At 30.0% G+C, this 12,230-nt stretch overlaps 1 protein-coding gene across 2 annotated transcripts in view; it reads right to left on the bottom strand.

The window, feature by feature from the left end:
- The window catches only part of LOC127282168 (tumor protein p53-inducible nuclear protein 2), a 381,620-nt gene extending 375,984 nt beyond the window's left edge, over positions 1 to 5,636 (bottom strand). For both annotated transcript variants that reach the window (XR_007843156.1, XM_051306283.1), the window contains exon 1: positions 5,492 to 5,636. The gene's annotated coding sequence lies outside the window, so the exon portion shown is untranslated. The remainder of the gene's footprint in view (positions 1 to 5,491) is intronic.
- Positions 5,637 to 12,230: the final 6,594 nt, after the last annotated feature.

Here is a 12,230-nt window from a genome sequence, read left to right as displayed (position 1 = left end):
GGGAATATTCCACGGTTATATTGAATTTTTTTTTTAAGTGTTGAAATAATAGAAATATGTTATAAATTGTTATTTGAATAAGCAGGAAGATTAAAAACACATTTTAAAAAAAAATTCAATGTAACCGTGGAATATTCCCTCAATATCACTGGAATATTTCCACAATATCACCTGAATATCTCCTTAATGTCACTGGAATATTCCATGAATGTCACCGAGGAATATTCCTTCAATTTCACTGGAATATACCCTGAATGTCACTATGGAATATTTCCATGATGCGGACATTTTGATTTTCCCAGAAGATCATGAGAATGGCCTACGACATATACTCTGGAACCTCCAACCATTGCATCTCTGACCATTGCAGTTGTTTACCAAAACTTGGTGTGCAGCGGCAAGAAGAGTCAAAGGGGAAATAATGGCTTCAGTCAAGAAAAAGCAATAACGTCACTGTTACGTGTTCTTTTAGACCCAGTTTCTTTTTTTCTAATTTAAACAATTGATCGGCGCTATCGATATTATAAACTGCATTATTATAATTTAAATGTACGTAATTATATTTTTCTCCCACGCAGCACAAAAAATTTCCTGAATTTGTCCTGATAATTTCATTGAAAGATTCGAAATATTTCAATGAAAGGTCCATGAAATTTTGATGCAAGCAATGAAATGTCCGCCTATAAGAAATATTGCAGTTCCGATTGTACGAAAAATTTCAGCGAAATGTTCAGGAAATGTGAGGATGAAAAATTACTGACATATTATTTTTTGCAACACTAACCTCTAAAGTTAAATTTTACACATTGAAAAGTGTGTGTAAAAAAGCTCTTTTTCAAACGGTGTGTAAAGTGATTCACTTTACGCATTGAAATTTACTTTACGCACTGAAATATTACTTTACACACTGAAATTTACTTTACGCACCGAAATTTCTCTCACATAATATAAGGATTATTTTAGACCATACAAAACCACAAAATTAAAAAACGAACTTTACTATTAAATTTATACACTCCTGCTTAATGATTTTTTTCCTGATCTTCGATTGATTTTTTTAATTCTATACAATCGAAATTATTCTAATAGAGAGTTGGAATTCTTCATAATAGGTACTTAACTTTAGAGGTGGGTGTTGCAAAAAATGTATGATACACGTACGTAAATCTGATTATACTCGTGTGATTTGCATCACTCGGCTTCTCCTCGTGCTGCAAACGTCACACTCGTATAATCACTCACTTTACGCACTTGTATCATAAATAACTATTTTAATATTTGCAAAATAAAAAAATGAAATATGTTACAAATTTTTAAGTGAAATATTTTGAAAAGATTATTCATTAAAATTCTAGAAATATCGAAAGGAAATATTTCTAAATTGTTAAAAATACATATTTAGGCAATATCATCCGGATATATTTGTGAAAAATAAAAAAAATGAATTACAGAAATAAATTGCGGTAGTGATTGTGAAAATATGTGACTTAGTTGACCGATAGTAAACCTTTGTAAAAGAAAAACAAATTTCGATAATAATGCCTTAAATTATAACTTACAAATGAATCTTAAATTTAACATATCTCAAAATGTCTTAAATCGACGTATGCCGTCTTTCCGGCGATCGGTTCATATGTACCTTTTGTCATTTGCAATTTTAGACAAATTAAATTTTAAACATTTGAATACTCTGAAAAATAAAAATGTTATCAAACGACTATTCTGCGAAACAAATTTTTTGTTCAATAATAATTATGCAGTAAATTAAGAATTCAATTAAAAAGTTACGAATATTGAAAGTCCAGTCAAGTAAAATTTGTAACAAATTGACTTTTATAGTATATTCTTGCGTACCTGAGCGGATCTTATTTATTTTAAGTATTCTATTTTTATACTTACTGTTCATATATATTAATCATGTTTCGCTTGTTGCATTTTACGTGTAACAATTTCTTTATAATAAATAAACCCGAGGCGAAATTTGAATCCTCTTTAGCTTCCCTTAGAACCTAAATAGGCCCTCTTTACGATCTTGTAGACTCCCGTAGGCCCTCCTTTGAATCCAAACGTGGAAGAAAGGTAAATTTGCGACTGTTTGAGGAAGCTAAAGAGGGTCTAGTTCGATTAAAAAAGTACAAAAAAATGCAAAAAAAAAACTCTTTTAATTATTTTGATTAAAGCAAAATGAATTTTTTCTTCACACAATATTTCTTTAATTACCCTTTAAAAACTGGAATTAACATATTTTGAAGCGTTTTCAAAAAATTAATAGAATTAGAGCAATTTCAAAATTTTCAATATTTTAATCAATTTTTAGACCCTACTTTAAATCCAAACGTGGAAGAAAGGGAAATTTGCGACTAGTTGAGGAAGCTAAAGAGGGTCTGTTTAACTCTACTTTACTCCTTGTAAATTAGGGCTTAAATTTCGCCTCGGGAATTCTCACTATTTAACTAAATACACAAATTTTGTCACATATTTTCACAATCACTACCGCAATTTATTTCTGTAATTCATTTTTTTTATTTTTCACAAATATATCCGGATGATATTGCCTAAATATGTATTTTTAGGGGCTGTCCATATACCACGTGGACACTTTAGGGGGGGAGGGGGGGTTTAAAAAAGTTTGAAAATGTCCACGATTCAATGCATTTATGTGTCCACAATGGGGGGCGGGCGGGTCAAAAATCTATAAAAAATTGTCCACGTGGTATATGGACGGCCCCTTAGCAATTTAGAAATATTTCCTTTCGATATTTCTAGAATTTTAATGAATAATCTTTCCAAAATACCGTGGATGTACCAGTTACCGTCCATGTCCCAGTTTCCGTCCATTTTACAAATATCTCGTATAGTAATTTAAATTATTTTTTAACAATAATTTATTCCTTTTGGCACGCAATCGACTTATTAGTTTAAGTAAACAAATAAAAGAAAATAATTTTTTTATAAATGTTATTTTGAAAATTAAACTGGACGGAAACTAGGTCTTAGGTGGACGGTAACTGGGACATCCACGGTATTTCACTTAAAAATTTTACACACCGTTTTAAAAAGAGCTTCTTTACACACAATTTTCGGTGTGTAAAATTTAACTTTAGAGGTCAGTGTTGCAAAAAATAATATGTCAGTAATTTTTCATCCTCACATTTCCTGAACATTTCGCTGAAATTTTTCGTACAATCTGAACTGGAATATTTCTTATAGGCGGACATTTCATTGCTTGCATCAAAATTTCATAGACCTTTCATTGAAATATTTCGAATCTATCAATGAAATATTCAGGACAAATTCAGGAAATTTTATGTGCTGTGTGGGCTACTTTATAAAGAATTAAATTAATCTCAATTTTTATTCGAATACATATCCAATACATAAGCATATAATATGTACGGCCCTGAGTGTTTCCACTCTTTGACATAACCTTGACGTCAAGGGTAACCTTCATCCATTGCACATAAGACTCGCGCGCTGCAATGGTTGGAGGTTCCAGTGTACTTCCATTTAAAAAATCGTGTGAATTCCTATATGATTTCCTCTAAATTTTCTCTCACATTATCTTATGTTAATTCCACATGTCAATATCACAGGACCACAAAATTTTTTTTTGGCTCAGTGAACCGGACTATACATTCTTAAAGCATTTTTAGTTGCTGAATCCGAATCCGTTGCTCGTTTTTCTCTATCACGATTAGATATTTTTTAATAACAATTTTTTAAATAAATTATCTGTAATTTACGTAAAAAGAACCATTTTTCATGTTTAACTAATCAGGACACAAGTTTCTAGTATATTATGACGAATTGTAAAGATGCATGAATTAAAGTAATTTTTTTTTAAAGTAATTTATCTTAGTTTAAAAATACCCTTAAAACATCCCTTAATTTAAAATATCCATATATTTCCATTTGGTAAATTTATACAGCCCTAAAAAATTATAAGAATATAACTATGTATGTTGTATTAATACAAAAATAGTGTACTGTCAACTTACAAGTTTGACCGTATTCAGATCAGCAATATCTTCTTGCTGTAAAAAAATAAGTAGGGGTGCCCACAATCGGCATTCTTCCCTTAATTAATTAAAATACTTGAACCCATTTTTTCTCGCAATATTTTTATCCCACTTTTGCTATCAGCCCCTCAATCGTTTTGGGCAAAAAAATATTTAAAATCGAAATTAAAAAAAGTCCTTGATATGCTCTACAGCTATGAAAATACTGAATCTAAAACCGTTTGACAGTGCACACCAATGTTTTTGAACCGTTTTTCAACTACCATTTTCATATCTAAATACAGTCACTAAAATAAATAAATTTTTTTTATGTATTTCGAGAGTGCATTTATTAAGTGTAACATCTTATATATCAATATTTATAATTAATTATAATGGGTAGGGGCGACTCATTAAAACATAAAGAAGACTTTCTACAATTTTTTTTATATGAAATGGTGTTTCAAAGTCGATCAGTTTTCAAATCGACCTGTCAGAAAAGAAAATTTAGAATAGCAGTCAGGCGTAGGAAATTCGAAGCTATTCTGATAAAAATATTCAATGTGAAAAACATTTTTTTGAGTGACCTTGAATTTTCTCGATATGTATGTCATGTTCTAGCAGTGCAAGGCGTTCTGAATTTTGTACAACATTTACAGCATACATAAAGGAAAATTTTTTCAAAGTTTGGAAAAAGAAATTATTTTTTAAGAGCAGCAACCCAAGAACATCCTCAAAGTGTTGTTACAACGTAATACTTAAAATTTCACAAGATCCAAAAACAGTTAATTTACTATTACGAAACTGTGTATACATACAAAAGCAGTGTATACTTTGATTTAAAAATAGTATCAAGTGCAACATATTAACTATTATGACATTTGTTAAGAATTTCACAAAAACAGATTTTATTCTGTCAAAATACATTTAAATAAATATTGTTTCAGAATAGTATTTCTTCAAAAACTAAAATCCAAGTAAATTTCGGTTGTAAATTAAAACGCACATTTATATATAATTTTAAGTTAATGTTGTCGTAAAATTCCACTTAAAAATGTTTCAAAATATATTGATCAAAAAGAAAAATGAACCTCCATATAACCATAAGACATTGCGAATATTTAAAGTAAAAAATTGTAAAAAAAGATAAAGAAGAATTCGAAATAAAGTGAAATGTAGGTAAATACTACAATATTAAGCAGATACTATTATAAATATAGTAGAACGTAATGACGTATATCTCCGACCAAATTCATTAGTTTGTATATGATTCATATAAAACAAAAACTATTCACTTTGTCATGTTTAAATACCTGATATTAATGGTTGATATATAAGGCAAAAATGTTGAAACTTCATATACATACTATAATCTTAAAACATTAGATGGATTTTGAAAGTTTAAGTGAAATAACATTTACATTCAATGTAAAAAAGCAGCTATCAGTTAAAAAATAAATAAAAGTATAATAAAATAATTTATCTAATTCTACCTGCTAAGAATTCACAACAGAAACTATCCGTCAGCTGATTTTAACTGACGTTTGACGTTACTAACAGCTGTGAAGATTTACAGAAGACTAGAGTGGAGAAGAGAGAAAAAGCCATGATCTAACTAACAGGTCCCGCCACGCGTAGGTAAAAAACTCATCCAATGAACGATCGGTACAGGCGACCTCCATTTTAAAAGTTTGCGCGGTATAGTATAAAGGCGCTTGTACACCTTCCCGATCCCGAGTATATGCCGTGAAGTTGGCACCCCACTTGTAATAGACCTTTTCATGCTGATCATTCTGTCCTCTTCCAACTCATGCGTCATTGTATGCGCTAGATAAGGACAGAACGACCAGCATGAAAAGGTCTATTAATTAAACATTTTTTAAATCAATCGATAAAAATTTGGTATTTGCTAATAAATTTCTTTCTCGAGATAAAATAATTTCAGAGTGATGCATAAAATATTTTTAACTTGCATTAAATTCTGCCTTCGATAACATATACCTGTGCTGAACTGAAAATAATTGTTATTAACTTAATTTTTACTAACGAACGTTAAAACTAAACTAAGAATCACTAACAAACGACCAATAAACGATATCAATAAAAAAAATTTATTAACAATTAATCCTTACACCCCACTTATAATATAACAATCCCTCTTCATAAAACTTTGTTTATTTGGAAGCGTTGTTTATCATGCTTATCAAATTCTAAAGCTATCAAAAAGCAATTTCTTGGCGGGATGACTTTACATAGAAATAAAAAAAGCCCGCACGAAATTACACAGGATTATTAACATCCTATTAAATAATTGCTTCTCTCTAAGCATCATATATTATTGTAAATAATATAAGATAAACATGTGAAAAGGAAGGACAATTATTATGTAAAATCTCACGTGCATACATACTACATAACCTTCCCTGCTTAAAAAATTTGATAGAATTTGATAGAAAAAAATTTTAATACTTTTCAATCCGTTTTTTGAATCCGCAATTTTGTGTATATTGTATAAGATACTATCAATACTTCTTTTTGATAGAATTTGATAGAAAAACTTTTTAATACTTTTCAATCCGTTTTTTAAATCCGCAATTTTGTGTATATTATATAAGATATTATCAAAGATTTTGGATAGAAAGTCTATCAAAACGAATACTTCTTTTTGATAGAAAAACTTTTTAATACTTTTCAATACGTTTTTTAAATCCGCAATTTTGTTTATATTATATAAGATATTATCAAAGATTTTGGATAGAAAGTCTATCAAAACGAATACTTGTTTTTGATAGAATTTGAGGGAACAAAGTTTTAATTCTTTTCAATCCGATTTTTAAATCCGCAAGTTTCTGTATATTGTATTAAGATTCTATCAATTATTTTGGATAGAAAGACTATCAAAATGAATGCTTATTGTTAACAGAATTTAATGGACAAAAATTTTAATACCCCCAGTGAAAAAAAACGTATTATTATACGTATTATTATACGTATAATTATACGTATTATTATACGTATAATAAGACATACGAATTTGAAACAAGAATTATACGTATAAATATACGTATAATTATACGTGTCTATAATTTTTAATATTTAGGAATATATAAATATGGAATATATTTTTGTTTATTAATATATTCCTAAATATTATAAAATATTGACAAGTATAATAATACGTATAAATATACGTATAATAATACGCATAAATATACGTAAAATTATACGTACTATTATACGTACTATTATACGTGTAATTATACGTATAATTATACGTATATTTATACGTATTATTATACTTGTCAATATTTTATAATATTTAGGTATATATTAATAAACAAAAATATATTCCATATTTATATATTCATAAATATTAAAAATTATAGACACGTATAATTATACGTATATTTATACGTATAATTCTTGTTTCAAATTCGTATGTCTTATTATACGTATAATAATACGTATAATAATACGTGTTTTTTTTCACTAGGGACTTTTCAATCAGATTTTTGAATCTGGAATTTATAGTGTATATTGTTTAAGATTCTATCAATATTTTGGATAGAAATTCTATCAAAATGAATACTTTTTTCCATTCAATTGAGGGGCTGGATGCTATAAGGGAATATGCGCCATATTAATTAAATAACGCGTATCGCATTATAGCATCTAACCCTTCAATTTGATATATGTACTAATTTTTAATAGAAATTATTTATATGCATTTGAATTCTTTTTTTAATCTGCAATATTGTAGATCAATTCTTTAAGTTTCTATCCATCGGATAGAATTTTAAAGAATATTTATGAGAAACTAATGATTTAAAAGTATAAGAATTTCGGAATGATAGATTTTGATTGATTCTTATTAAAAACCTTTTGATAGAAAATTATTGAATTTTCCAGCAGATAGGATTGTAAAGAATATTTATAAGAAACTAATGATTAGAAAGTATAAGAATTTCAGAATGATAGATTTTGATTGATTCTTAATAAAATCCTTTTGATAGAAAATTATTGAATTCTCCAGCAGATAGACTATTATAGAACATTAATGTAAATTTTTTGATAGTAGAGTATTATATTTTTTACGGATAGGATATGATAGTTCTTTAATACATAAAGTCGATAAAAAGTTATTACATTTTCATTTGGATAAAATTTGATAAAATTTTAATCCGAATCTTTTGATAATGTAGTATTAAAGTTCCAAGTTATATTCATTTTGATAGAAATTTTATCCAAATATTTGAAAGAGAATGATTAAATGTTACACTTGCTATTGAAAATGATTGGAATTTCAATATTTGATAAATTTGGATTGGAATTTCACTTCATGTTTGATAAAAACTCTATCAAATCCAATACTTTTTTTAAACAGGGTTATATTAAAATAAATCGATTATTTATTTATATTTATTATTACATAGATAACAAAGAAAAACACCAATCCACCTCAAAATAACGATATTTTCTACTCAAAATAAAAGCAAAAACTTTATTTAATTGCGGACATCATAAAATCTTACATAAAATTTAAGAATTGAAATATCAACGTATTTACTATTATCTATAAATATAACTAAAAAGACAATGTTACACGATTTTGGACAAATTTTCGAATCTGCGAACGTGGGAACGACCGAACATTCGAACCACCTCGCGGTTTTTCACGTCAAAAACATGGAAACAGCAAAATCACACACGCTTCTTTACTTTTCGAGGCTAAAATGAATCGAGCATAAACTTGGTTTTGTGGTGGCGTGTAGAAGCTTCCGTACTACGGAAGCTTCTACGCGCCACCACAAAACCACAAAACATTTTAAGGCGCATTCAGACCTCTCGGCTGCCTGCCTGCTGTAGTTACCATGGTAACATGATAAGAGTGAGTGCAGCAAAAAATTTATAGCACATTCGGTTATGTGCTCTAAACTACGGAAGCCTGTACGGCTCACGAGCGTCTCGGACGCAAGTGGCGGTGTTTCGTACCACAAGTGGCACGAAGTCCGTCCAACTTGTGGCAAGTTCGTTAGTTCGTGCCACTTGTTGGACAGGCTCCGTGCCACTTGTGGAAAGTGGATTTTTTGAAGGGTCATTCACAAATATGACAATTCCGTTGAATCCTGTTACTATCTATTTTGTCAGTGCTTTTCATTTCAATTTCATGTGAAGAAGAAGAAATGAATTTTATAAGATATTAGTAATATTAGCATATTAGTAAATGTCATCGAACAAACTTTTTATAGTTCACACATAAATACTCCTTCCAAACGTAAATATACATATTAATAAACTACGGATTCCACTAAGAATTAAGCGGAAGTTTTTTCTTAGTTTTTTTAATTTTTCTTAGTTTAGAATAAAAATAAGATTTTTTGGTTATGTTGTCATTTTTTAATTTAAAATACATGAAGAGGATTTTATTTTTTAAAATTAAAAGTACATTTTTATGAATATTTAAGAGTAATAAAGATGTCAATATCATTTGTTTACACTGAAATGTAATCTTTTACATATATTTTCAATTAAAAAATAACAAATTCATTTTTATTCAAAAACATTAAACGGACTTGCCCGGATGAAATTATACTTGAAATGAAAAGCACTGACGAAATAGACGGCAACAGAATCCAACGGAATTGTCATATTTGTGAATGACCCTTCAAAAAATCCACTTTCCACAAGTGGCACGAACTAAAGAACTTGCCACAAGTTGGACGGACTTCGTGCCACTTGTGGTACGAAACACCGCCACTTGCGTCCGAGACGCTCGTGAGCCGTACAGGCTTCCGTACTAAACTACGGAAGCTTGTACGGCTCACGAGCGTCTCGGACGCAAGTGGCGGTGTTTCGTACCACAAGTGGCACGAAGTCCGTCCAACTTGTGGCAAGTTCGTTAGTTCGTGCCACTTGTTGGACAGACTCCGTGCCACTTGTGGAAAGTGGATTTTTTGAAGGGTCATTCACAAAAATGACAATTCCGTTGGATTCTGTTGCCGTCTATTTCGTCAGTGCTTTTCATTTCAAGTATAATTTCATCCGGGCAAGTCCGTTTAATGTTTTTGAATAAAAATGAATTTGTTATTTTTTAATTGAAAATATATGTAAAAGATTACATTTCAGTGTAAACAAATGATATTGACATCTTTATTACTCTTAAATATTCATAAAAATGTACTTTTAATTTTAAAAAATAAAATCCTCTTCATGTATTTTAAATTAAAAAATGACAACATAACCAAAAAATCTTATTTTTATTCTAAACTAAGAAAAATTAAAAAAACTAAGAAAAAACTTCCGCTTAATTCTTAGTGGAATCCGTAGTTTATTAATATGTATATTTACGTTTGGAAGGAGTATTTATGTGTGAACTATAAAAAGTTTGTTCGATGACATTTACTAATATGCTAATATTACTAATATCTTATAAAATTCATTTCTTCTTCTTCACATGAAATTGAAATGAAAAGCACTGACAAAATAGATAGTAACAGGATTCAACGGAATTGTCATATTTGTGAATGACCCTTCAAAAAATCCACTTTCCACAAGTGGCACGGAGCCTGTCCAACAAGTGGCACGAACTAACGAACTTGCCACAAGTTGGACGGACTTCGTGCCACTTGTGGTACGAAACACCGCCACTTGCGTCCGAGACGCTCGTGAGCCGTACAGGCTTCCGTACTAAACTGCTCCAAGAGTGCTCCAACTCAGAACCATGTGTTCGGGTTGGCAACTCTGCCCCGGAGCAAATCGTGTAGCGTATTCGACTTGACAACACCGCTCCGAGAGCAGGCAGAACACGTGTTCGTGTAAGACGCTCCGCTACGTCACAGAGCATTTTGCGTATTCGAGATACAAATCCTGCTCCACGACAGGGCAAAAAACGTATTCGGTTTGTAACATAAATCCACCCCGGAGTCAATCTAGAGCAAGAAATTTTGCTCCATCTTTTTCGACGGAGCGACAGCAATAATTTTTAAAATATCTTACTGCGCATGTCATATTTTGAATTTTAAAATGGAAATTGAAGCAGAAACTTTGACTTTAGCTTTTGAACTTTTAGAAAGTTCTAGTGATGATAGTGATAATGAATTTTTTGAAGTTATGAATGAATTTCTTATAGAAAAAATGTATATACACTGAGAGGACAATCTATTTAATTTTAAACGAATCCTTTCTATTCATCGTAAACGAATTTTCCTTTTAATATTTATATTTAAGAGGATTTTCTTTTATGATAAAAGGAAAGTTCTTTAAATTATATCTTTTTAATATTATAAGAAATTATTTTACTGTCAAAAAGGAAACATTTTGGAATAAGCTAAAAGTAAATAGGTTATTAATTTTTTATTAATTACTAATATTAGTAAATAATTAATTCATTATTATTGTGTATTAATTTTAAATAAATTAAATTAAATCAATAAAATTAATAAAAAAATTTAATTATTATTATTAAATAGTCAATAATTTTTTTAATAAAACTCGAAATTCTCGAAAAATCAAAATTATTACGTCTTTCATAATAATAATTATTATTATTTTTCATTGACAATTTTTTATATGCGCTTTTTTATTTAGTTCCTAATAATTTTTTCAAAAAATAAAATTTTTAAAAAAATTTTACTTCGCGCTAAATTGAAAAATCTGCTTTGGAGTACTCCAGTCGCTCGCAAGCAGAGTGCTCTGAAAAAGAATTTATTTTATGACGTCATTTGCCTTTCTGCCATGGAGCAGATCATTGGCAGATCACTGCTAATGACGTCACACATTGCTTCGTTCTGAAGCAAAGCAAAGTTGCCAATTGCTCTTGCTCAGAGTAAGGGCGCTCTCAGAGCAACATAACCGAATGTGCTATTAAATTTTTCGTCTGTTTCACTCACTTCCATTATGTTACCATGGCAACTGCAGCAGGCAGGCAGCCGAGAGGTCTGAATGTGGTGGCGCGTAGAAGCTTCCGTAGTACGGTCACACCTCGGTAGATAAGGCAGACCAACTTGTGACATAGCGTGACGTCACTTTTTAAAATTGTGGCTGGTTGGAACCGAGAGAGAGAGGTCTGATTCTTGTAACCCTCTCCTTCTCTTGCTAAACTGCGCAGGCGTAGTACAATACGTTCCAAAAGTTTACTGTTAACTGTGTTAAGGCCTAAGCAGAATAGATTCTTGAACGGGAACCAAGAAGACTAGAACCAGGAGGTGAAACTTCCACGCTTTACCGCAGTGA

The sequence above is a fragment of the Leptopilina boulardi genome, unplaced genomic scaffold, assembly GCF_019393585.1.
Source record: "Leptopilina boulardi isolate dan_hultmark-lab unplaced genomic scaffold, ZJU_Lbou_2.1 LbouV2_285, whole genome shotgun sequence".
NCBI classification, from domain to species: Eukaryota; Metazoa; Arthropoda; class Insecta; order Hymenoptera; family Figitidae; genus Leptopilina; species Leptopilina boulardi.
Note: the sequence above shows the minus strand (reverse complement) of the source record. Positions and strands in the feature narration are given on the sequence as shown.